Consider the following 27,037-nt stretch of genomic DNA (forward strand, 5'->3'; position numbering starts at 1 on the left):
CTGAGTCTTTAAATCCACCACTTACCAAAGTGAAACCTGCCTGGATGTCCTTCTTTCCATAATAAAGAGAAGCATTTGGCCAATTGGGCATACCCTGTGTTCAGATAAAATACTGTTTCTTTCAATCAGAAATTTAGAATGCAGAAAGTTCTTATGAAGTTAATGTAATATTTCTAAGTTACTTTGAATTATTTCTGTCATAGATATTAAGATATTTGAGTCGTTGGGGGTCAGGAAATCCAAGATTCTTTTTTCTCAATAATAAACCTCATTGATTGGTTTCCCCCTTTCTCTTCTCCCTTTCTGGTGGATTCCAATGAGATTAAGTATATATCCTTCTCCCAGCTTTGGTGCCTGAAAGTGATGACTTATTTATATACAGAGAGCTCTGGGTATATTCTGGAATCTCTTCTGGGTTCAGAGACTAGTATCTAAAACTATCTTACCGTAATAAGAAGGAAGCTGAAGAGATGCTACTGACCAGGATTCTTGCTTTGTTCCCTCCCCTGACCATCTATTCCTTCCTCTCACTCTCTAAATACATACAGAGTCAGTCTTGAGAACAATAAACTTTGTAACGAAGAGCTGACAGCACATCCCCATTTAAGCTAACAGCCTTACTATGCGCTCTACCCCTGAGCAGGCTGTTTTAATTAGGAAGACGGATTTGGGAGTTTATATGTTCTGTTGTGCTATAATTTCTGCCTTTACAGTAATTTTCTCCTGCTTTTCACACTATAATGTGCCATAAATCCTAGTTAGGCTGTTTCACTGGCCTGTTGCTAGTCAGAGTCAATATTTCAGGCCTTTTGTTGCCATGACAACCTTCTGCGGTACTCCTGTTCACTGGAATGTGATACAGTCTCCTGGGGAAATTGCTATGAACTTGATCATCACATGGACTCAGGCCCCCTGATGCACCAATTCTGCCCCATCTCTCTCTACCTCCCACCGACTGCTCCCAGCTTCCACTTCGTGTGTGTGCGTGCGGGCACACACACAAGCACATGCATATAGATTTTCCAGGGCAGATACAAAAGCAAAGAAAGCAAACAAACTAACGGAAGTAGCAGCCTTTCTTTCATCCCTCATGAAAGAGGAAGCTTAGAAAGTCGGTAAACTTAGACAGTTTTAAAGCTTAAACAAACCATGCACGCATCTCATAGCTTTGCTGTATCTTCCCCCTTTGTTCTTGCCTCGTATTTTCTCTCTAGTGCTTCGTTGCCATAAGCCCTTCATACATTTTAAAATCTCAGTACATTTCTTTCAAAATTTAATCACACTGTGCGCTCCTAGCTTAAATCCATTGCCCCCTACCTTTCATTAGAGATACTCAAAACCTACTTGTCTTTCATTTTCAATAGTTTTTTTTTTTCCTTTCTAATTTCTCTTTACCTTTACCTTCTATTCTTACAGCTTTCCTTACTCTTGAGAATCCCTTGGACTGCAAGGAGATCCAACCAGTCTATCCTAAAGGAGATCAGTCCTGAATGTTCATTGGAAGGACTGATGCTGAAGCTGAAACTCCAATTCTTTGGCCACCTGATGTGAAGAGCTAACTCATTTGAAAAGACCCTGATGCTGGGAAAGATTGAAGGCGGGAGGAGAAGGGGAGGACAGATGATGGGATGGTTGAATGACATCACTGACTCTATGAACGTGAGTTTGAGTAAACTCCGGGAGTTGGTGATAGACAGGGAGGCCTGGCGTGCTGCAGTCCATGGGGTCACAAAGAGTCAGACACGACTGAGCGACTGAACTGAACTGAGTAGGGGGAAGCATATAACTAGTAACCAGTAGCTATGCACACACTGTACAACATCTCTGTGGCTCATTTTCTTAAGTCTAGAAACAACAGTACCCATTCCAAAAGGTCTCTGTATGGCCGCAGTCAAATGGAAACGATACTTATGAAGACATATTGAAAAGCAGTGCCTAGAGACCAGATGCAAACTGGATGCATTGTGGCTAATTTATACTAATTAGTATAATTAAAACCATGAAGTCCTATTCTTTAGCTGCAACTCTCCACAAAAGTTTTAAGAGCCCAGTCACACAGTCTAGTTATCTGAGTGAAGATCTGAATAAAATTGAGGAGATGACAGAAAAGGAAGATTTTTGTGTCCATTTTCTTTCTATTTTCTACCTATCTACACTTTCCTCCAGCCACAGTACATCCAGTTTGCACCTGGTCTTGCCTTTGGGCCACAAGGAGGTCTTTCTAGCATGTGGTAGACACACTGAATTTCACACATGTTGTACCCAGGACAATTCTCAGAGCTGCCCTCACCATTTCCCACATGCAGGGATCAAAGTTATAGCAGAACAGAGCCTGGCATACAAAGCAGCAAGTTCTATCCCATAGCTTTAGATGATTATGCACGGAAAGTAAGATGACTACCCAGGCAGGAAGCCCTGAGCCCATTTTTCCACGCAAACTGGAGAACACGGCTCATGATGTACTTTATTGCACTGCACCCCAGTTACAGCAGCTGCTTTTGAGACAGAGGCAGAATGAACTAGACATGTGAATGACTAAATGAGAGTGACAGGGGTGAAAGGGTTCAAAAACGCTTGTTCCACTGGGCCTCCTGCTCTCTTCCAGTCCTTTCTTCTTTTTCTACCACTGAACTGCCTCATTTCACTATTCCCAAGGCTTGCGTTCCTTTCGACCCTCAGTCTTTGGAGATGCCATTTATCATATGACAATTTCACTTGTCTGCTGGAGCGGCATGTCCTCATCACTGGCCTGGGAGTAAGGAGGCCTGAGCTTGTGTCCACTCACATATCTTCTAATCACTGACTATGACCGGATAATTCATTTCACATTTTCAAGGTCCTGAGGCTCCTCATTTCTAAATTGGAGAAAGTGAAAGTCGCTCAGTCATGTCTGACTCTTTGTGACCCCACGGACTGTACAGTCCATGGAATTCTCCAAGCCAGGATACTGGAGTGGGTAGCTTTTTCCTCCTCCAGCAGATCTTCCCAACCCAGGGATCAAACCCAGGTCTCCTGCATTGCAGGCAGATTCTTTATCAGCTGAGTCACAAGGGAAGCCCCTAACTACATTGGAGAAAAGTGGGATAAATAACATAGCCTCCAATGTGTCTCCTGATTCTTCCTGTCAGTGGTTTTACAACTCCAATATTATGGAGCCTGGTCTCTATTCCCCAAACACATAAAATAAAGCGTCTAACATGATTTACTTTTTTTCTAGTAGCTAAATCCTCCCACAATCCCCAAAGCAGGTGAGGGATCCAAATTAGTGATCCTTAGTACCTACTATATTTTTCTCTCACATTATAAACATTTATTTAATTTGGTTTTTATATAACTAGCAATTATTAAATTTAATTAATGTATTGAATTAATTGCTGGCTATTCTTCTGTACAGAAAGCTTTATGTGGCTCTGACTCTATCTTGTTCATAGCTGCATCATCAATGCCTAGCAGAGCACATGACACACAGTGGCACTCAATAGGGAACTATTGTACGAGTGAGTGCGTGAATAAATGAATGAGTGAATAAAAAGACCATTTAAGTTCACTCTGAAAATCTTTTAGTTTGACTTCTAAGTTTAAAACAGAGGCAAACAGCTAATAAATACATTTTTGAAAAGTGAATAAGGCATTTCTGCCAAAAGCTTTCATCTGACCAATTAAGGAGGGTGAGGGGACTTCCTTTCTGGGCCTGGCATAAGATAGTATGCACAGTTAAGACCCAAAATATGATTAACTTTACTTTTGCTCATTTGTACCTTTAAATATAACCTCCCTTTAAGTTAGTACTGTCTGATAGATGATATGCATTTTTTGACCCCAATTTTGTGCTTTTTACAGCTGTAAAATAAATTGTTGCTTATCTCTTAGGAGTTAGATTCTTCTCATGAATATGCATGTGCTTTGCACATTGTTGAGTTTAAAAATCACCTAGCAAAGTGCTTGCTGTAGAGTTGGTATTTTTAACTGTTGACTAAGTGAGAAATACATGAATGAAAAAAAATTTTAAATGGTGTGATTATCACAAGAGTAATAATATTTATAGTTTCCCCCTCGATCCCATCAAGAAAACAAAAATCATTTGTACTTATTCACAACTATACAGAATCGTCTCTTTTAAGCAGGGTAGTATGGAGGAAAACTCGCCCTGGTTTTGAGATCCAGGGTGCTGGTAGGACCCTCTTGAACAAGCCGGTACCTCTCTGAAGAGAGCTGGAAGATCATCACCTCCCGGGAAGCACTGTTGTAAGGGCTACATGAGAAAGCAGTGGGATGAAGAACCTCTGTGGGCTGTGAAGCATTGCAGGAAAGTCCATCATTAAAAAGGGAGCAGATGCCATTCTTTTCCAAGAAAGGAAGATTTCCTGGGAGAAACTGTAGTTTATCTCAAAGTCAGTGGTTCTCAAAGTACAGCGCATGGCAGAACAGTCCGGAAGGTTTGTTAAGACAAATCGGTCCTCCTCCCCACTCGCTGCCAAATTTCAGTCAGTAACTCTGGAGGATGAGAGAATTTGCATTTCTAACAAGTTCCCCGGCAACATCAATGCTAATGCTGTCTGTCCAGAGATGACACGGTGACTACCACTGTACTAAGAATGCAAACAGACTGTTCCCAGGGACTAGGGGACTGACATAAATCTACAGCTCAGGCCAGGGGGAGACAAGGAGGAGCCATGAGGCGGCGAGAACCTGGAGAGTGCCTGTCCTCCTTAGAATCGTTTGAATCCCAGATTTATTTTAGAACACTGAACTGAACAAAACAGGTCTACAGGTAGGATCTGGCCTTGCAAGAGCCGCTTCTTAAATCATGGAGTAAGACTGCAAAGAGGTTACACGGGACACTGGTGCCTGGATACCTATTGGCACTGCCTGTGAATTCCTGCATCTGATGCCTGAGAATTGCTAGCTGCTGCTGCTGCTGCTAAGTCGCTTCAGTTGTGTCCGACTCTGTGCGACCCCACAGACGGCAGCCCACCAGGCTCCCCTGTCCCTGGGATTCTCCAGGCAAGAACATTGGAGTGGGTTGCCATTTCCTTCTCCAATGCATGAAAGTGAAAAGTGAAAGTGAAGTCGCTCAGTCGTGTCCGACTCCTAGCGACCCCATGGACTGCAGCGCACCAGGCTCCTCCGTGCATGGGATTTTCCAGGCAAGAGTACTGGAATGGGTTGCCATTGCCTTCTCCGAGAATTGCTAGCAGGACATCACAAACACTGCAACCTATACAATCCAATGGGTGATTGAGAGTTTCATGTTTACCCTGAAATTGTGTTCAGTAACAGTCTCTGTCCTGTTCATAAATGAGACACAAAAGAAGACAAGGAGAATATAGGAATGTGGTTACATAAACAGAGGTAAGTTCAAAATAGGAACTTCAATTGTCAAAGGGCCTGGAGGCTCAATGAAAATAATACACTCTGATATTTCTGTGGTTTTCTTCTCCCTGAGAGATACCAAATGAGAATGAATGGACCTGGCAAGCTGAGATACTGTGTACACACCCGGAATGGCCAGTGTCCCAGCTTCAAAGAAGGTCATGACAAACGTGTTGACTGAGGTCTAAATCTAAAGTTGACTGAGGTGCAGGCTGTGCTTTTTCCACAAGAAATGTGTAAGTTCAGCCTGAAGAACAGACTTTGGGGATTTTGGGTTGAGTTCCAGCTCCTAACTTATCTCCTGTAAGTTACTTAAACTTCCTGAACTAGATTCTCATCGATAAAATGGAAAGAATATTCACTACAAAGGCTATTGGAAGGATAAGATTAAAAGGAAAAAAAGGGCCTAGGACAGGACTTGGCACATAGCCGACTGTAATCTAAAATGCTATTTTGGATACCATAGTTCTAAGAAAATATAGCAGTGGTCAGATCCGCGCCCATGTAGCCATTCTAGAATCTCTACATGGACACTGTCCCTCGTTCTCTGAACAACCATGACATACCATGTGTGAACCTCATAAAGTAAGCCCCCTAAAGATAAGATCTTTAATGGGTATACTGGGCTAAATAGTATCTCCCTAAAACCCATGTCCAGCTGGGATCTCAGAATGCAACCTTATTTGCAAACAAGGTCTTTGCAGATGTAGTTAGGATGAAGTCATACTGGATTATCGTGGGCCCCAAATACAGTGACTGGCCTTCCTATAGGGTTTTGTAAGCACACTCACACACACACGCGTGTGCGTGCACACACACACACACACACATGCGTGCACACACACAAAGCAGAACACGTGACGACACAGGCATAGACTGGAGTGATGCATTTGCAAGCCAAGGAACACACGCAATGCCAGTAGCCACCAGAAACTAGAAGAGGCAAGGAGGGATTCTCCTCTACAGGTTTCAGAAAGACGGTGACCTTGCCACTACTTCGAATTTTGGACATCTGTTTTAATTTGCTACCCTGGCCCTAGAAAGCTAATGTAAGTGGTCATATATGATAAAGGTATCTGCATCTGTCATAGCACTGAATACAATAATTTCAAAGAATAGATGCTCAATAAATATTTGTTTCATGAATCATTGCTTGGCTTTTTAGTTCTGGAGCTGAAACTGATCTACACTATTTTCTCATCTACGAGCTGGTCCCTTGCTCCCTCACATGTCCTCTGTGGACCTCTGGAAGCCGAGCCACACTCATTGCTCTCTTGTACGCTCATGTGAGGCTCAGGGGTGAATATGCAGTCACTTCCCAAAATGATCACTGACTCCATTATATTCATTCCATGAAAGATGTCACAATACTTTGGACATTTCTGCTTGCCTTTTTTTTTTTTTTTCCTTTTTTTTATTTTTTGTTACTTCCAGGTAGGACAAAGGTACCTATCTTGAGGAAGGGTTTCTGTATAATGTGACCATTCCTGGGGAACTGTGGAGAAGCCAATGTCATCAATGAAACTGTGCGTGCAGGCTCAGTCACTCAGTCGTGCCCAACTCTTTGTGACCCAATGGACTGTAGCCCACAGGGCTTCTCTGTCTGTGGAATTTCCCAGGCAAGAATACTGCAGTGAGTTGCCTTTCCCTTCTCCTGGGGATCTTCCAAACCCAGGGATAGACCTGGGTTTGGAACCCCACATCTCCTGCATCTCCTTCACTGGCAGGCATATTCTTTGCTGTGGAGCCACTTAGGAAGCCCACACAATGAAAATGTATTATTTTTCAGCAGCAAAACAAGTTGTCTTTGGGAGCCATGTAGAGGACAGGGGAGCTCAGATTTCCATGAGAATGAATATTATAAGGGTGACGTATTAGTAGCTAAGAGTCAAGGTTTTTGCTTGGGCTAAAACTAGACAAGTTAATGAGATCAATCCTTGGAGCTGCAAAGACCCAGCATGTGGACCACACACTTGAATATTGAGAAATTATTAGAGTGTGAGATCGGGAAATGCACAGCTGCTTCTACTGACTTGGAAGAAGCCAGATGCTTCCAGAATTCTGAGGAGGCTGGGCTCTTTAGAGGCCTGTTCTAAGGAACTGTGTCAAAGCTATCTTCTTTGAGCATTGCTGAAACCTCAGCTTTCTGTCCAGACTGGACCAGCTTAAAAGTCTCCCATCATGTTTCTCTTCTACTTATTTCTCAGCGATTAAAAAGGACAAAATAATGCCATTTGCAGCAACATGGAAGGATCTGGAGATTATGAAACTACGTAAGTCAGACAGAAAAAGACAAATATCATATGATATCACTTGTATGTGTAATCTAAAAGAAAATGATACAAATGAACTTATTTACAAAACAGGAACAGATTCACAGACTTAGGGAACAAACCTATGGTTATCAGAGGGGAAAGGTGTGGGGAGGGAAAGCCTGGGAGTTTGGGACTGACATGTACATGCTGCTATATCTGAAATAGATAACCAAGAAGGACCCACTATATAGTACAGGGAACTCTAATCAATTTCTGTAATAACCTAAATGGGGAAATAATTCAAAAAATAGATACATATGTATGTATCTATTGAAACACTTTGCTATACATCTGAAACTAACACTGTTTATCAACTATACTCCAATATAAAATAATTTTTTTAAGTAGCAGAATTATTTAAATAGACAGAAATTGGGAACAGGCAGAAAGTCAAGAGTTTTGCTAGAAACATGATTTCCAAGCCTCTAGGAACCTCAAATGATTTTTACATTTTCTGTTGTAGCTTTTCCATTGGCAGAAGCTTTTTCATTGCATCTTTTCCATCTTCTATATGCTTACCTCTCTGAGATATGTGAAGAATAAGTGAGTTAGTGTGTCTGGGGCTCAGTGATTGTGAGATAAAAAGTACAATTCAAGTTCAAAGGGTTTCATTTTTTTTTAAACTATTCATTCAGATCCTTCTCTATAGATTTGTTGCTCAGTTAAAGTATCTTAAAGCAACTTCCCAACATGGCATTCTAAGAGGGTCCTAGTACTATGTGAGTGATTTAAATGAGGAAGAGGGAGCTGGTTAGTTTGAGCTTGGCCTTGGAAATTGCACAAGACATAAACAATTGTACAGAAGCACACACATAACACTGCTTGAGGCATGGTTTCTTATCCAAAAACTACACTTGTATCCATTCATGTAAAATTGGGAGGGGGGAAAGAAAGATATGAGTCCGGTTCGCAGAGTGCTCTAAAGTTGGAGCTTCCCATCAATTTAATTTCACTGTTTGGATCCCTGATGAAAGCTGATGGATGTGGTTAACGCAAAGGAAGAATGGGAAGTGTCACAGATGAGCCCAGGGTTCTTATTGAAGACTGAATGTGTAAACTGAAATCTGACTGGTAAATCAGATGGCTGACCTACTAGCCAAGTACAGAATCTCATTATGCAAGAGATGTTGGAGATGTCGTCTTAATACTTCATTGGGATTCAATGGAAATTCACAGTTTGACTGACCATGCTGTCAGCTGGTGAGTTTCAGCTACGAATTTTCTGTCTGTTGTCAATGTGCTTTCCTAGAAGATATGAAAGGCCAGACCCTGATCACTCATAGACTGCCCGTGTGGCCACAGGGCCTCTGTCCACACTCTTCCCATCATCTCTTCATTCCATGCTAGGAAGGCACAGTAGCATCTAGGTCAATTTCATGGTTTCCGAGGCTTGAGGTCTTATTCTTTCCCCAAACTAAGGAAGACCATTGTTTTGTGATTATACTCAGGTACTAAACATGTCTTAAGATTTCTGCTTTTTAATTTGGAGGCTATTTTTCAGGCTTATACCTACATCACCTGTGTAGATACCAAATCACAAAGTTCAGGAGAAACAGAGATGCAAAACTCCATTGACTGACGGAGCAATGTGCAGGTCTCAAAGGGTTTCTAGTTCATTTGCTCATTCACATGTTCATTCATTCATTCACAAACTTTTATTGAGCACCCACAAAAATGATTAACATATGTTGTTACCAATAAACTTACAGTTTAAAAGAAGAAATAATTGACACAGGATTATAGGCAAGATAAGTATAGACGGAAGTCAGTGTGAGGGCATAAAGGAGACAATGGTCCATTCAGGTTCTGGGATGAGTTCTGGGAGGGGCTTCGTGAGCTTTATATTTAATGACAAGGTACCACTTAGCTCAAGAACTACATATGCTCAAGAGAAGAAAAAAAGTGAAGAGGGAAAGAGAAATCCCTCTCTTTAAATTCACCTATTTTAAATTATGTTCTGTCCCCAGAGCACCTTTCTATTATATTTCTGAGACAACTGCCTCTGGCCTTCCTAACACCTCCCTCCCCAAGGAGATCAGCTGTCTCTTCCCTTTACATTACTCTAGGGGTCAGAAAACGAATCTCTCTTCCATTCCTTGAAGGTGGATTTTCTTTCTTCAGTGGGAAAATGAGGTCTAATAAATAGTGCATTGATTAATGGACAGTAACATGAAAGTAGCTCTTCTCTCTCCAAGATTTCCTCTATTAGGCCGGATACGTAGGAGTCTTAAAACAGGCAGAGTTAAAAGATGCCCTTTTCTGACATGAATTATTACTACTGATGATTTGTTTGTGTAAAATGAAGTAAAAGGATTCACACAGGATGGGCTCACCAGGTTCAACATAAACAAGCACACTCTTGGGAGGAGTCTCCTAGACTCTACGGATGCTTATTGTCTGGACGCCCTTCCTTCCTTCCTTATCTGTCTGTGCCCAGGCTTCCTGAGCGGTTCTCAGGCAAAGCAGACTGATTATCTCACGGAGCCTTCTGAAAACACAGATGCTGGGGTCACTCTGGACTTAGTGAGTCATGGTCAGGGCTGGGGAGACTCAGGCTATTAAAAAGCTCTGTAAGTGATTCTGATCATCAATTAGAGATGAGAACACATCTGTCCTACCCAAATTTCAGAGTCCGTGAGGCACATGTTTTTATATATAAATGCATATCACACCAATAATGTGCAAATATACCTTTCAGATATATTTGCAATTTCATGTATAAATATATCAGAAAATATACATATGGATCTATAATTATGCAAATATTATCCATATTGTGTTCCACATATTAATATATGCAACATTATAGAGCTTTGTCTCATTTAAGTTGATATCCATATAAAAATTATTAGTGTATTTTAAAATCATGGATTCTGTCAGAAGAACTGTTATAGAAAAATAAAATCAATTTTCTATAAAATATGTCAATATATATATGCACATATACATGGTAAATATGCACATATACATGGTAAATAAATGCAGCACATATATATATATACGAGTTTATATATATGCAAATAAATACAATTCTTCAAAATTGTCCTAGCAGTCATTTTTCTCAGTAATGTTTTATTGCTAAGAACAAGAAAACCCTTGTACAGATCTGGTTTCTGAACCACTAATAAAATTTGTTTTATTGTTTTATATTCACATCCTGCATTTCATTAAATGTGCACACACACAAATACACACACACACCAGCTTTCTCTAGAATTATCTGTAAATGGTTTTTGATGGTTTATCAATCTCAGAAACATCCATGAAAGGGTACAGTTTTGCTTTCACAGAATTAAGTCAAGAGAAAGTACCAATGCTTCTGGAATCACATCCTTTATATACCAAACAAGGTGGTGGTTTTCTAAGTTTTCAGGTTCACAACCCTCTGCTAATAGTCAGATAAAAATTTTAAATATTCCCAAATGATGTGTGGGACTCTGTAGGTCAGGTCCTGGAGTGTAGGGTTTGAATTCTTGCAGAAAGATATCCATCTCTGCAGAGGGAACCTGTGCAGAGGTCTCCCCGTGCTTTCCCACAGCAATTAGCAAGATGCTCTGCTCAGAGATGCTATTAACTGGCTCCTTCTGTTGCGTACTGAATGGTGAATATTATAAGATGAGATGGTGGCTAAAGCTAAAGTCTATAATAAACACTAAATAACAGGAACAAGTGAATTTATTGCCCCAGTTAAAATGGCTAGACACAGAGGCATCGGGAAGAATGTGGGCTCTTGAGCCAGACAGCACAGCATTTACATCTCATCCCAGCCGTTTACCAAGTAAGTGACCTTGATGGAGCAAGTCAGTTATCACCACGGATTCTCAGAATCCTCATAAATAAAGGAGGAATAATACAAATGGATAGATTTTGTACTGAACAGTAAATTCACAGTGATTTAAAAAAACCTGCCTGCATGGTAAAATCTCCTGGGATGCTTTTACACCTGATCTTAGCCAAAAGGTTAAGAAGGGATCCTGGGGAGCTTTTAAAAATACCGGTATTTATATTATATTTACACAAGTTGACGTTTAAGAAATGCTGATGCCAAGTCCCCCTCATGGCTTTAGAGATTCTGATTTAATTAGCCTGGTGTGGGTCCTGGCTATCAGGGTTTTAAAATGCTTCCTAGGTGAGTTTGATAGGCAACCCAGGTTAAGAACCACTGAGATAACTAATGTAGGTAAATACCATTTCAATGCTTCATTATTAATAGGCCTTCAACAAATATTATCTTGAGGCTGCCTGGGTGAAAATCCTATTCTGGGTTTTACCAGACTGTGACTTGCAGCAGGTTCTTTCAATTATCAGCACTTCGATATCCGTATCTGAAAAGCTAAGGTAATAAATAAGTGTGTCTACTTATTAATCTGTTGTGAGAAATAAAAGATATTTCACACATATTTCATAACATGGTAGCAGATGAAATTGGATCGTGGCTGTTATTTTTATTATTATTATCGTCATCTCCACCTCCTTCTGACCCCAGAACTAATCTCAGTCTTTTGTATGCTCTTTACACATATTAATTGAATAAGACATTAATAATAACGTAAATGATGATGCCTTTCAATGCAATATGGAAAAGCATTTCTATATCTTTTTTCTTTAGATTTTCCTATGTGCCTCAAAATAAAAATTTCTCCTAATACTGCTATTTGTTCTTACAAAATATTTTTATCCAAACTGTATCATGATAACATGAAGTAACTAATTTCATCAACTAACTCTTAAGTCAAAATTTCTGATGACTAACAAACTATGGAAAATTCTTAAAGAGATGGGAATACCAGACAACCTAACCTGCCTCTTGAGAAATCTGTATGCAGGTCAGGAAGCAACAGTTAGAACTGGACATGGAACAACAGACTGGTTCCAAATAGGGAAAGGAGTACATCAGGGCTGTATATTGTCACCCTGCTTATTTAACTTATATTCAGAGTACGTTATGCTAAATGCTGGGCTGGAAGAAGCACAGGCTGGACTCAAGATTGCCGGGAGAAATATCAATAACCTCAGATATGCAGATGACACCACCCTTATGGCAGAGAGCGAAGAAGAACCAAAGAGCCTTCTGATGAAAGTGAAAGAGGAGAGTGAAAAAGTTGGCCTAAAACTCAACATTCAGAAAACTAAGATCATGGCATCCGGTCCCATCACTTCATGGCAAATAGATGGGGAAACAGTGGAAACAGTGACAGACTATTTTTTGGGGCTCCAAAATCACTGCAGATGGTGACTGCAGCCATGAAATTAAAAGACGCTTGCTCCTTAGAAGAAAAGTTATGACCAACCTAGACAGCATATTAAAAAGCAGAGACATTACTTTGCCAGCAAAGGTCCATCTAGTTAAACCTATGGTTTTTCCAGTAGTCATGTATGGATGTGAGAGTTGGACTATAAAGAAAGCTGAGCACCGAAGAATTGATGCTTTTGAACTGTGGTGTTGGAGAAGACTCTCGAGAGTCCCTTGGACTGCAAGGAGATCCAACCAGTCCATCCTAAAGGAAATCAGTCCTGAAAATGCATTGGAAGGACTGATGTTGAAGCTGAAACTCCAATACTTTGGCCACATGATGCAAGGAACTGATTGATTGGAAAAGACCCTGATGCTGGGAAAGATTGAAGGCGGGAGGAGAAGGGGATGACAGAGGATGAGATGGTTGGATGGCATCACTGACTCAATGGGCATGAGTTTGAGTAAACTCCGGGAGTTGGTGATGGACAGGGAGGCCTGTTTTGCTGCAGTCCATGGGGTCACAAAGAGTCGGACGTGACTGAACGACTTAACTGAACTGAACTGATCCTAGTCATAATTACTATACAAAAATCACAACATAAATATTATACAAAAATAGCAAAAACCAGTCAATGAATGTTTTAATAAATTCCAGTAATATCACTGTATTTAGGTCAACTTTGTTTGCTGATTTTTAGACAATAAATATCCTAAATTTTAACTTCTGCTTTAATCAATATATGCTTTTTAATGTCCTTTTCCTCTTAATTGCCTACTAAATTTGTTCTTCTTGGTAACAGACTTTTTAAAGAGCAGTCAATCTCTCCGAATCCATTACACACATGAAATCTTTATTTAGAAGGGAGTGTATTTCATCTCTCCCATTTCTTTATCCTACACTTCTATGAAAGACTTTCTATTTTGCTGCCCTATTTCTTCCTGTAAATGGTAACTGGAATATTCTGCTTTGCTTTCTTGCCCTCCTCTTCTTTTCTGGGGCAGAGCCTTCTTTATATGTGTTCTCTGCTCTCTGTGTTATTCTGTTTCACAGTATGGTAATTTGCTCTGCGGTAATTACGTGCATTTGGATACACCAGCATCGTGTGAGCAAGCCTCTATTCTTATGCTACCTAGAATAACAATTATGAGTCAGGTTCCTTATTACCTAGAATAAAAAGATTACTTGCTGAGTATTGAAGAAAACCCCACTTCTCTAGGAGGCAATATAGGACATAGGTTTTTAAACTCTTTCTTCTGGGGAAAAAAAAAGCCAGCAACCACTTTTTCCTAAAACCAGAATACTGAGGTAGACAGATGTATTATGATATGCTTTGTTGAAAAGGGGACCCAGCATATGCAATCATTTTGTAGAAACCAATGCAATTTCATGGCAAATTATTAGACATGACCGATGGGGTAATGGAGAAGGTGTGAATCTATGTAATTCTCATCAATTTTTTCTAGAGCCAAGTCCTAATGGCTTCTTCTAAAAAAAAGAAAATCTGAGACTACCTACATTCTGGCAGTTGGGTAGTTGAACATTCAATTAGAGATTGTTTGACTGCCATCCCAATCTCTTACAAGTTACACAGCACATATTTTGGTTTTATGATTCTCATGACATCCCTGAAAGACATTATCTATTTCTATATTGTGTTAGATAATAATACTATTTGGAGAATATTTTATGGTTTTTTGAGTGCTTTCAAAAACATGATTTTATATGAACCTCACATCTATGCCAATTTGAAGCAGTATGAAAATCTTTAATTTTATTTCAAAGATAAGGCAAATGGAGGCCCGAAAGGTCAAAATGACTTGCCCAGAGTCCCCCACAGCACAGGACAGTGCAGGGACTACAGTCTTACTGATGGGTTCTGGTACGGAATTCTTTTTACTTCAAAAAGCTTCCGCTCCAAATGGATTCTATTCAACCTATAGAATGCATCTGATGGACCTGTTCTAGGCTTCATTATGGAATAAGATAGTTAAATCTTCTAATCACTGCTTATTTTCTTTTGAGCCTAGGCCACCCTGGTCAGGTCGCGCTAGTGGTAAAGAACCCATTTGCCAATGTACGTGACGTAAGAGACCCAGATTTAATTCCTGGGTGGGGAAGATCCCCTGGAGGAGGGCACAGCAATCCACTCCAGTATTCTTGCCTGGAGAATCCCATGGACAAAGGAGCCTGGGGGACTACAGTCCAGAGGGTCACAAAGAGTCAGGCACGATTGAAGTGAATTAGCAATCAGCATGCACCCTGGTCAGCAAGGTGATCAAAATAATCAATCCTAAAGAAAATCAACCCTGAATATCCATTTGGAGGACTGATGCTAAAGCTCTAATACTTTGGCCACCTGATATGAAGAGCCAGCTCATTGGAAAAGACTCCGATGCTGGGAAAGATTGAGGGTAGGAGGAGAAGTGGGTGACAGAAGATGAGATGGTTGGATGACATCCCTGACAACGAACATGAGTTTGAGCAAACTCATGGAAGTTAGTGAGTTTAAAAGGGAAATACCAAAGGACAGGGAAGCCTGGCATGCTGGAGTCCATGGGGTTGCAAAGAGTCAGACATGACTTAGTGACTGAACAACCACCCCAGTGTATTATACTTACTCATATAATTATAGGGTGATTAAAAATAAATTCTTACAAATATACTGACTTAATAAATACTACATAATATCCCTCAAAGTTGTCATTGTCTCAAATATAATCATTACCTTGATTTGAAGATTTATTTTAGCGGCATTCCAGTATTTTGTAGAAGGGTCAGTTGCTTATAAACTTTACTTGTATTATTTTATTTCATCATCCTAACAATCCTATGAAGTTGCACTGTGATTAGCCTCACTTTATAGGTAAGAAAGTGGACTCAGTAAGATTAAATAATTTGCTCAATATTATATTTTGTTTAGGTGAGAATTTAAACCCAAGGGTGTCAGGGTGTGAAATCTATTAAAAAAAAACTCTGAGACCCTAAATATCTTCACAATTACAAATTGTAGCCAGGGGAAAAATGTCTGTAGTCTAACCTAAAACAGCTGGCCCCTACCTTTTTGCACCAGGGATCGGTTTCATGGAAGACAATTTTCCTATGGACTATGGATTGGGGGTGGGGGGATAGTTTCGGGATGAGTCAAAGGCATTACGTTTATTGTGCACTTTATTTCTAATCTAATGCCACTACTGCTCTGACAGGGGAGACTGGCATGTGGCCCAGAGGTTGGGGACTCCTGGTCTAAAAGATGTAGCATCACATTGAAAAGCAAGGACCGAACTCCAGCTTAACATACCAGTAAGTTGCAAATATCTTTCCATCTTTGCTGGGGTAACATGGCTGACTAGGTATGGGTAGTTCCTCACTCTCAAACCAAATTCAGCTTCTTTTCGTGCTGTATTTTCTCATTCAAAAGGATAGAGCTAAATCTTCCATCCAAAGGTATCAGGGAGTTGAACTTCACTTTGTACATGATTAAGAAAACTCGTTCTCAAGCTTCAGTAAATGTGAAGAGTCTCCTCTTCCATGATCCCACTACACCTTAGGCAGAACTCAGGACAGCAAGATGCATAATGTAGTGTGGGCTTTGTTCAAATACCCACCTGCTCTTCCCTTTTTTTCCTCCCTCAACTCCAATACCCACATAGTGGCTTGAAAGCTTCTGGGCAGATCATTAATCTATTCCTGTTTTAACATCCCTTTTGACAACCTCTTAATAAAATATGTTAAGGGGCTATATGAACTGAACCAAATGGAAACAAAAGGTGGGGGAGGAAAAGTGCCTAGCAACCCCTAGTTTGCAAAAATCTCTAAAAAGCATTTGCCAGAATCACTGCTTCAGGTAAAAGACGTCAAGCTTGATTTTGGAGCTAAGAGGATGGCCAACATAATGAAGTAAAAAAAAAAAAGAATTGGCCCAATTTGAACAGCAATGAGGATAAATTCTCCAAGTGCCAATTTAAAACTATATATTATAAAGTAAAGGGAGGGGAATACTCCTATCCAAGTATCATAATATTAATTAAAAGTCTGGGGAAGTTATGAATACTAAGAGGAAGCAAATCTATAAAAAATTAAATTTATCTAGATGGGTTTCACTGGGTAAAAAAAAGGAAGCATGCATTCGAAGCAGCTTCGTTCTGAGATGATGAGCATGGAATCTATTCAGGCAGTAGTTGAGGGGTGACTAGTTGCAGCACTCCTTCTTTCTGTGGTTTATTACTCAGATGGTCCCTGCAGGAACTTTTTGAAATCATGCTCAAACCAGAATCAAAGAGCTGTGTGTTTTGGGCACTTGCACTGCTGAACGATACAGACACGTTTGCATTTTTGGCTACAGAGCAAATAAAAAGAAAAGATACAGCATTTCTTGGAATTTACAAGCTGTGGGGAAAAAAAGTTGCCAATTTTGTTTTTTACATGAAAAGGAATGAAAGAAAGGCTTTTTGGAGACAAATATTGAGCTTGCCTCCTTGGGACTCATGATGGATTCATAGTACAATTACTTCTTTTGTTCAAGAGAGAGGAGGCTGAGTGGGTTCTGCAAATTTGCATGTCCATTTCATCAAAAAGAGGACAGATAAAAATGGGAGGCTTAATGTTCAGAGTAAATGAAAGGCATGAGAGGGTTGGATACCAAGCAGCCATAGGCTAACTTTGGTGGTGCCAGTCTATATTATATATCGTTTAATATATTGTATATTACATATGTTCCTTATGTCCTGTGTAGGTTCATACTGGCATGTCTATGCTGTCTAGCCTGCTGAGGTCCCAGTTAGAAGTGAGTGGCTGGGAATGGGTGTTACTTACAATAGAAATGAAAATATAAGAGACTAGTGCCAAAATCTATAGAACTTACTTAGTTCAAATTTATCAAAATTTTCCCAGAAATACCCAATATCATCACCACCCACCTAAGTTCATTCCTTCACACATACATAACTCTCACTCCCTCCTCCCTTTTCCCCCTAAGGAGTGATATACTAGAATGAGCCCTGTTTTGGGAGTTCAAATTCTGACTTTACTATTTTCTTATACATAGGGAATAGCTAAATCACTTCAGTCGTGTCCAACTCTGTGCAACCCCATAGACGGCAGCCCACCAGGCTGTGCCATCCCTGGGATTCTCCAGGCAAGAACACTGGAGTGGGTTGCCATTTCCTTCTCCAATGCATAAAAGTGAAAAGTGAAAGTGAAGTCACTCAGTCGTGTCCGACTCTTAGCGACCCCATGGACTGCAGCCCACCAGGCGCCTCCATCCAGGGGATTTTCCAGGCAAGAGTACTGGAGTGGGGTGCTATTGCCTTCTCCTACATAGGGAATAGGAAAAGTCAATTACAAAGTTAGAACCTTAGTTCCTCACTTGTAAAGCAGAAGTATTGATGCTGATTTTATTTTTATTTTTTTAAGGTAGCTCAGACAATAAAGAATCCACCTGCAATGCAGGAGATCTGGGGTTCGATCCCTGGGTCCGGAAGATCCCATGGAGAAGGAAATGGCAACCCACTCCGGTATTCTTGCCTGGAGAATCCCATGGACAGAGGAGACTGGAGGGCTACAGTTCATAGGGTAACAAAGAATCGGACATTACTGAAGCAACTAAGTACACACATGAGACACATATATGATTTTAAAATATTCAACAGTATAAACCATATGCAGGGAAAAACAAGTTTACCCCTACCTCTGTCTTCCCAGGCAGTTTCATTGCATCTTTTTACAGAAGCAATAACACCTACCTTTACCTCATATATCCTTTCAAAGATACATATGATAATAATAGTAGGCAACACTTCCTTAGTGTACTATGTACCGAGATGTTCCGTGTGGTTCTCTCATTTAATTCTCATAATATTTCAGTGAAATAACTTTTATTACCCTATTTTGCAGAGGACGAAACTGAGACAGAGAAGTCACACTTTAAAATGTAGTGAAGCCAAGATTATAATCCATTAATCTTGCCTGAACACTGCTGAATAAATACTAGACACCTATTTCAGAATACAAAAGCTTATTAATACATATTAAGAGGATAATTTAGAGGGTTTCCAAAGGATAAAATTTGAGACTATAAATTGTTTGATACATGGAAGTGAAATGTAAACCCCAAATCATCATGGACAGCTTACCAGTTGCCAATTTCGGATCTAATTCTTTTATAATTCTCTTAACGTCTCATGTAATGATACATTATTCACTGATGCATTATAGGCTGTAATAAGAACCTGGAAGATTATTTTACACCTGCTATTTTGTAACTACTTGTTGATCTAGATGTTGTGGAATTATCTTACAAAAACTGACAGGACAAAAATTTGGGGGCACTTAAATAAAGAATTTCTTTTTGACTTAGGATAATGAATTACACATAGATTCCAGGGTTAAAAGAAGGAAAAAAAATTCCCATTTTTCACGGGTACTGACAGGGCAACCAGGTTCCTTCTTCAGAGAAAAAGAAGCTAAAAGGCAAAGTCTGTGAGGCAGCGGAGTCAACATTCTACAGATGAAGGGCAAAGGCCTGGAAGTGCCAGTCATTCTGATGACAATAGAATTTAAGAACTTTTGGAGATCATAGAGTTCAGTATTTCACAAAGACTTTCAAAGCGCACTGGCCTTTTGAGATATTATATCCCAAAGATATTTCATGTTCAAGTAAGCTTACACAATACCACATATTGCCCAGTTTGGAAATACAGAGAACACATTATCATACTAAGAATCCTTGCGGGTCTCCATTGTAAGAAATAAACAAACAAGGATCATTTAGCTTTTTTAATCCGGAACTTTTTCAAACTGATTCCAATAAGAAACATCTTTTCTTTGAAATACCTACATCTAACAGAGTCTTGGGGGACACTTTGGAAACACTGATGTCGTTCAGAATCTAGAACTGGCACCTCCATACACACAGGGCCCCATCATCCTGACTTCTGCTGTGTCCAATATGGTATGCCCCCTCCACCCCACCCTCCCCACCTAAAGGGCAAATAGCCTAAAGAAGCTGCCATGACAAATATCACATGATCACATATTAGGCTGGAATTAATACCCAGGTCTCCTGACTCCCGGGCTTCCCTTGTGGCTCAGCTGGTAAAGAATTGCCTGCAATGCGGGAGACCTGGGTTCAATCCCTGGGTAGGGAAGATCCCCTGGAGAAGGAAAAGGCAACCCACTCCAGTATTCTGGCCTGGAGAATTCCATGGACTGTATAACCCATGGGGTCACAAAGAGTTGGACACAATTGAGTGACTTTCACCTGACTTCTAACCAATGCAATAGTATTTCCCCTCAGGATGCCCTTCTGAAGAGTTCAGCCTTGTCTTTGTTGGAAAGCACATTCTGAAGTGCTTAGAATGTCCTACTTCAACATCCATTCAGAATCCCCTGGTGGGAATATCATTTTTCTTTTTAGCTCTGCAGAATTCCCACTTATATATCTGCCTTATTCCCAGGAAATTCACTTTGTAGATATTACGTTTCCACTTGTCCAGTAAGAAAAATAATCAGATGTGGATAAGAGGGGAAAGCCAGGATTAAAAGAAAAAAAAGTTTTTTTATTGGCAGAAACTAGAAACCCTATTTTATGAAAAGAAGATATAGAATGAAGTGGGGGTTGGGAGGGGGGAAGTGACTAGGCTGTTAATTAAAGTCTCCCCACTTCGCTTCATCACATGAGTCTCTTGTTACCACGAGTTCTGAATCTATCCCATTTGACGATGGGATAAAAATGGTTACGGTCAGAGCTGACATCAGTGACATTTTAAAGAATGACAGTCCTCTACCATGAAGCTATAGTCCTGCCATCACAAACTTTGAAATGCTGTCAGAGGCCTTCCAGCACCACGGGAGAGGCCTTTAAGATGCAGGCCAGGTTGTCCCCTCGCAGGAAGTAGGCAGAATCAGCCCCACGCACCTGCCACGTTACTGAGGAAGCAGCTGTCATCCAGACCCAGGCAGGACCCCAGGAGTCCAGACCTTACAAAAGCGTTCAGCCTCAGTACCCACCTGCCGCAAAAGTGTTTCTCACTGCACCTTAGCTGAAGGCTCACACTGTTGTCCATTCTAGCTTCCACCACTTCATTCAGCTCTATCACACAATGATCACCTTATGCCTTAGGATTCACCAAAATCATTCTAGATTTTGAAGTGCACTCAGCTCAGAAATGATTTTAAGAAGAGAAATTGTTCTCAAATAGGTTAAGATTTTTTGTCCTGAAAAACACTTTCTAGCTTTTAGGAAAAATTTGAAAGAAGTAGGTCCATTTTACTAGGAGGCCTGCAGTTGAATAGACAGTAGCCAAATATAGAGAAAATGGGGAGGGAAAAAAAAAAAAGGCATCTATAACCTACAAAGAACTAAATAGAAAAGTAATATACATTCTGAATTACTCCATTGGTCCTTGCAATCAAGTCCAAAACGAAAGAATGCAAATAGCAAAGCAGGAGCCTGAAAAGTGATTTAAGCTTGGCCTCTCAAGGTTGGTTCGTTATTCATTTGTTTATTCTTTCATTTGGTGGTATTTCATGATGTCTATGGGCTCACACAGAGTTAGACTCCAATAATCAAGAGATGCAAACCTTAATATTATTCATTCATTCAACAATATAAATAAATAATAATTGTTAAATGCTTACTACATACATTAACCTGTGCTAGATACTGGAAATAGAGATGAACCAGACATGGCCCCCACGTTGCTAAATTCCACAGTTTAAAGACGAAACTGATGCTAGAGTTGGACTATAAAGAGAGCTGAGCACTGAAGAACTGTGGTGTTGAAGTAGCTTGTGAACTGTGTTGTTGGAGAAGACTCTTGAGAGTCCCTTGGACAGCAAGGAGATCTAACCAGTCTATTATAAAGGAAATCAGTCCTGAATATTCACTGGAAGGACTGATGCTGAAGCTGAAACTCCAATACCTTGGGCCACCTGATGCGAAGAACTGACTCACTGGAAAAGACCCTGATGCTGGGAAAGATTGAAGGCAGGAGGAGAAGGGGATGACAGAGGAAGAGATGGCTGGATGGCATCACGGACTTGATGGACATGAGTTTGAGTAAACTCCGGGAGTTGGTGATGGACAGGGAGGCCTGGCGTGCTGCAGGCCATGGGGTCATAAAGAGTCGGACATGACTGAGCGACTGAACTGAACTAATGGGTAAATATATAATGACAGGAGACCATAATAATAGAGCTCTATATAAAGTGCTATTGGAACACTTCTCTGTACTTGCGGCCTTTCTGTCTGTACTATATTTATTTTCAAAACTTACATTTTCTTCTGTGTACCCAGGGATGACACGCTGACATCTGAACAAGAAAGCCAATGACAGATGCCCCTTTGCTGAGGCTTAGTTCTAATCAGGCACCCAGCAGGACGGATCAGGTGGTGGTCCTCCCCAAGGAGTGGTTTGGGGTGTGATCAGGCCTCAGGGTCTCTCATCCTGCGCCTTAGCCAGCATCAGGGCGAGCGTGAGGAGACAGAAAAGTGCGTGTCCAGTGTGCCAGACTCATCCGCATTTTCTCAGAACCTTTGCTCGCCACTTGCTGTTTCGGGTGAACCAAGGGAAAAACAAGATCTTTTCACATCAAACGAAAGAAATTGGTGAGGGAGGCACGGAAGATAACCACAGAGTAAAAGGGTCATCTGCTTTGGTCTGAGCAACGGGAAGCACAATTGGACATTAGAAGACGTATTTAGCCTAAATGCATGCCAAGTATTTAACTGCTTCTGATCGTTACTGGGCTTTGTATGTAAGTGTTCCAAATAACTCCTACCACTCACCCAGTCAAGGACATCTTTTGAGAGTGTAATTAACAGGTCATCCTATCAATGCCACATTTCAAACTGTATAGCTAACATCACAGACTAAACCCTTTCTTCATAACTTCCCACTTCTGGTGACTCATCTTTGCTTCACAGAATCCGTTCTCTCATCCAGTCATTAATTTAACCAGATACTTATCAAACACCAGTATGAAACCACAGAGTGACCACTGTACTACCGCAACATATTTCTTTTGATACACAAACCTGAACAATGAACATCTCAGAATCAAAGCCACTCCATACCCCCTGCCTCATCAGTCCCTCAAACTGAAAAGACAAATTATCACAGCATGTATATTGGCATTTCAGAAGTTTTAGCAGCTCCAGTCATTATTACCAAGATTGTATTTTCTCATTTATTCCCCACGCAATCGTGTGGATGATGAAAACCTAAACTGAAGGTGCCTGCGTGCAGGTTCAGTCGTGTCTGACTCTTTGTGACCCCATAGACTGTAGCTGGCCAGGCTCCTCTGTCCATGGGATTCTCCAAGCAAGAATACTGGAGTGGGTTGCAGTTTCCTCCTCCAGGGGATCTTCCTGACCCAAGGATTGAACCTGCAGCTCCTGTGTCCCCTGCATTGGCAGGTGGGTTCTTAACCACTCCCCTACCTGCAAAGCCTAAGCTGAAGGTAGTCTATGAAAACTTTTTGATGAGAAACCCCAACATGAGAGTATTAAGTCGGGAAAAGCATAGTAGTACATGAAGCTTCATTTTCTTCCCAAACATTCTTATTGCTCCTCAAATAAATGGCATGTTTCTAGAAGCCAGGATCTGACAGTGTTTATCATTGTGTTGGGCACAAAGCAAATGCCTAATAAACACTTGTCAGTCAGTGGATAGAATGTTCAAGTTATTTTTCACTAGGCAATTTTATATCATAAAAAGAAACTTGATGGCTCAGGATGGAGACGTAAAGTAACTGGAACTAAAAGGTAGAGCCTGAATAGCTCTACTCTATCATACAAGACCAATATCCCAGATTAACAGGAGTGCAAGGCATCAGTATCTTTGCTTGCTGGCTGTAAATCTGGACTGGCAACAGTGCACTCAGAATGAAACACTTCAGATCCATTCATCCACCTATATTCATAATACTCATATATATAGCAAATAGGAAACATAACAGAAGTTTGAGAGTGCCTAGATGTTAGAAAAAAAAGATGCATTTTACCTAATGCATAGACCATATTAACCAGATTCTAAAACAGGTTCTGATATTTTAAGTGCAACAGTTTTAAAAGCAGAATTAAAAAGGAGCCTGCCTTTGTACTGATGTCCCTAGATTACAACCCCATCAGTGACATCATCTACCTCAGGAACAAGTTTCACTTCAAAAGGAGCTCTTTGCATTCATATAATGAGTTCAGAGCTTGCTTCCCATTTCTTTCCCTCCTGTGCTTCTTAGAGAATCATAGATGCAGTCAGCTTCATAGGCAATTAATTGGAGGTTGAGGATCTGAAGGGAGAAATAGACTAGATATTTCCATGTGAATGAATCCAATTGTACCAATGAAATATTCTTTCTTTGATATTAACGTGATATAGACTGGGAAGGCAAAGGGTCAAAAGGAAGTTACAATTTGTAGAGAAATTGTTTTAGGAAAGACATATACATTTATTTTTAAAATATTCTGTCTTTTACATACATTTCTACATTTTGATTACACATTTTCCTTCATTTAATTGATTGAAGCAATGACTTAATTGGGAATTAGAAGCACTTCTAAGAAGGCCTTTTTCTCATCATATCACATTTCACATATTAACCAACATGTATGGATTTTTAAAAAAAATTCCTTTTAGTTTTTACATATTGATGAGAAATAATGGCATACAAACCATTTATTAAACTGAATTTTATGCCTCAGGAAGAAGATTGCTGAGGGATTTGAATTTAGTGGTAATGTGGGGCAGTGTGAAAGCTAATCCAATCTTAATATTTAGGCAGTATTTCTCTCCAGGGCAAGCTATTCATCTGGAGAACAACACAGTCACCCTAAAGAGAGAGAGGAGCTGGGAGGCACTGCTTCCACGCCCACTGATGTGTATCAAGCACATGTCCCACTGCAGAAATAGACACATCTTCCTCAGGAGGCACTTGGCTTTTTAACTCTTAGATATCAAGCAAGAAACCAAGGACACTCATAAGACACGAGGACAGCACCAGACGGGGGCCAAAGGGTCTAGACTTGTGATCCCCATCCTTCTTTTCACTGGGGAGTCAAGACAGTGTGCTCACACAAAGACCATTTGCCCTGAAATGTTTCTATTAATATTTTAAAAAAGAGAGAGGGGAGAGGGAAGGAGAGTTCTGTGTTTAAGGGAACAGAAAAAAATAAACTTTGAAAGTACTGGAGAGTAGCAAGAACACTTTAATCTCTTTTCCTCTTGATTAGCTGAGTGCAGCCAAACGCTTTAACTCTCTGGACCACCATCTCCTTGATGGTAAAAAATCTCCTTGAAGGTAAAATGAGCTGTGTAGGTATCTGACAACACTGCTTTCATTATATATCCCAATGCCTAGCACTAATAAGCACTCAATAAATACTTGAAAAATGAATGATCCAGATCTTTGGGAGGCTTCTAAGATTTTTATAAAACGCCTTGAATACTACAAATATGGCATTATGAAACTATTTCTAGCATAATTTAAACAAGAAAAGTCACCTTTTCATAGCATGGCATTGCTTTCAATTGAAATCAAACATATTCAAATACCTTCTGAGATAAGTTAGTCTGTAGACCTATAGGTTGCTGAGTTAATCAGCTATGAATAGGTAGAATGATAGATCAAATGATAAATACACCATGAAGAAAATTTCCCTGTTATCAAATTTCTGAAACATGATGTGTTTTATTCTATAGATTCCAAGCAACTCTTGTCCTCAATAGGGTGAGAGAGATGAATCAATTTGAAAAAAAAACTAAAGATAAGCTCATTGGACCACTGATGTATTCATTACCTTTACTTTGCTAAAACCCAGTACTACCAAAAGTACATCTTAGAGAATAAACACTGCTTTTCGAGTGTATCCTAGCAGGAACAATATAAAAATAATTTAGGACCAACTGTGTAATTATGTGCATTTATTCCAAGCTTCCATTACCAGGGATAACAAGATGAATAGTAAAATGTGAACTTTAACAATATTGTAATTATAGCTACTGGACCACACATTATTGAAAGAATTGTGCAAAATCCAAATGCAAAAAATCAACTTGATACATAAACAGAAATGAAACAATAAAATAATCAAGTGATGAAGAAGAAATGGAGAAAGCTAAATCTCTTTCCGGCACCTCTTACTGTCAGGCTTTCATTTCTTTAGCAAATAGTGTATTTTTTTATCATTTTGCCACACTTTACAATTACATAGTGTTCAGTAGCTATAACCAGCTCGGTCAAATATTCTGGGATTGCCTTTCGGCTTTTCATTGTCCCCTCTCCCTTTTTCCTTCTAGAACATAATTGGAATTGATAGAGTGTTTTCCACAAGTATTTTGTGTAATGAGGGCAATAATATACACTCCACTGGTATTTCTTGAACTATAAGAATTTACATCTTTGCTTCAAAGATGCGAGTCTTGGCAATAACAACTATATTTAGGACAGTCTAGGTATTTCTCTGTATGTGAATGAACATGCTGATTCAGAATTCAATAAAAGCAACTCATTCATCAGTAAATGGTTTGAGATTTGCTGAATGCAATTTGGGGTGCTGATGAGAGGTATCAGATTCATAGAATTAGACAAGGAAGGTAGTTTACTCATTCAAACCAGAGAAAACTCAAGGTCTCATTTTATGTTTCTCAGGGGTAGTATCTTAATGGATATCATGAAGAGATTTGTTTTTAGAACTAGGTCACAGTTAACACTCAATTTTATCTGCTGATAAGGAGCAGTGATATGCATGATTAAAAATTGGTTAAAAAAAAAAAGCAGGCTATGTTTTATTTGAAATTCATATGTAGTTTCCTAGTGGGGAGAGTGGAGGAGAAAAATGGAGATTTCAGGATGTTTATTTTCCTAATAATATTTTATTTTATTTCAGTTCAGTTCAGTTCAGTCGCTCAGTCATGTCCGACTCTTTGCGACCCCATGAATTGCAGCACGCCAGACCTCCCTGTCCATCACCAACTCCAGGAGTTTACTCAAACTCATGTGCATCGAGTCGGTGATGCCATCCAGCCATCTCATCCTCTGTCGTCACCTTCTCCTCCTGCCCCCAATCCCTCCCAGCATCAGAGTCTTTTCCAATGAGTCAACTCTTTGCATGAG

The 27,037-nt window shown here is 40.0% G+C and overlaps 1 protein-coding gene across 9 annotated transcripts in view; it reads right to left on the minus strand.

The window, feature by feature from the left end:
• The window catches only part of NRXN3 (neurexin 3), a 1,822,863-nt gene that overhangs the window by 482,437 nt on the left and 1,313,389 nt on the right, over positions 1-27,037 (minus strand). The window lies entirely within an intron of this gene.

The sequence above is a fragment of the Bubalus bubalis genome, chromosome 11, assembly GCF_019923935.1.
Source record: "Bubalus bubalis isolate 160015118507 breed Murrah chromosome 11, NDDB_SH_1, whole genome shotgun sequence".
NCBI classification, from domain to species: domain Eukaryota; kingdom Metazoa; phylum Chordata; class Mammalia; order Artiodactyla; family Bovidae; genus Bubalus; species Bubalus bubalis.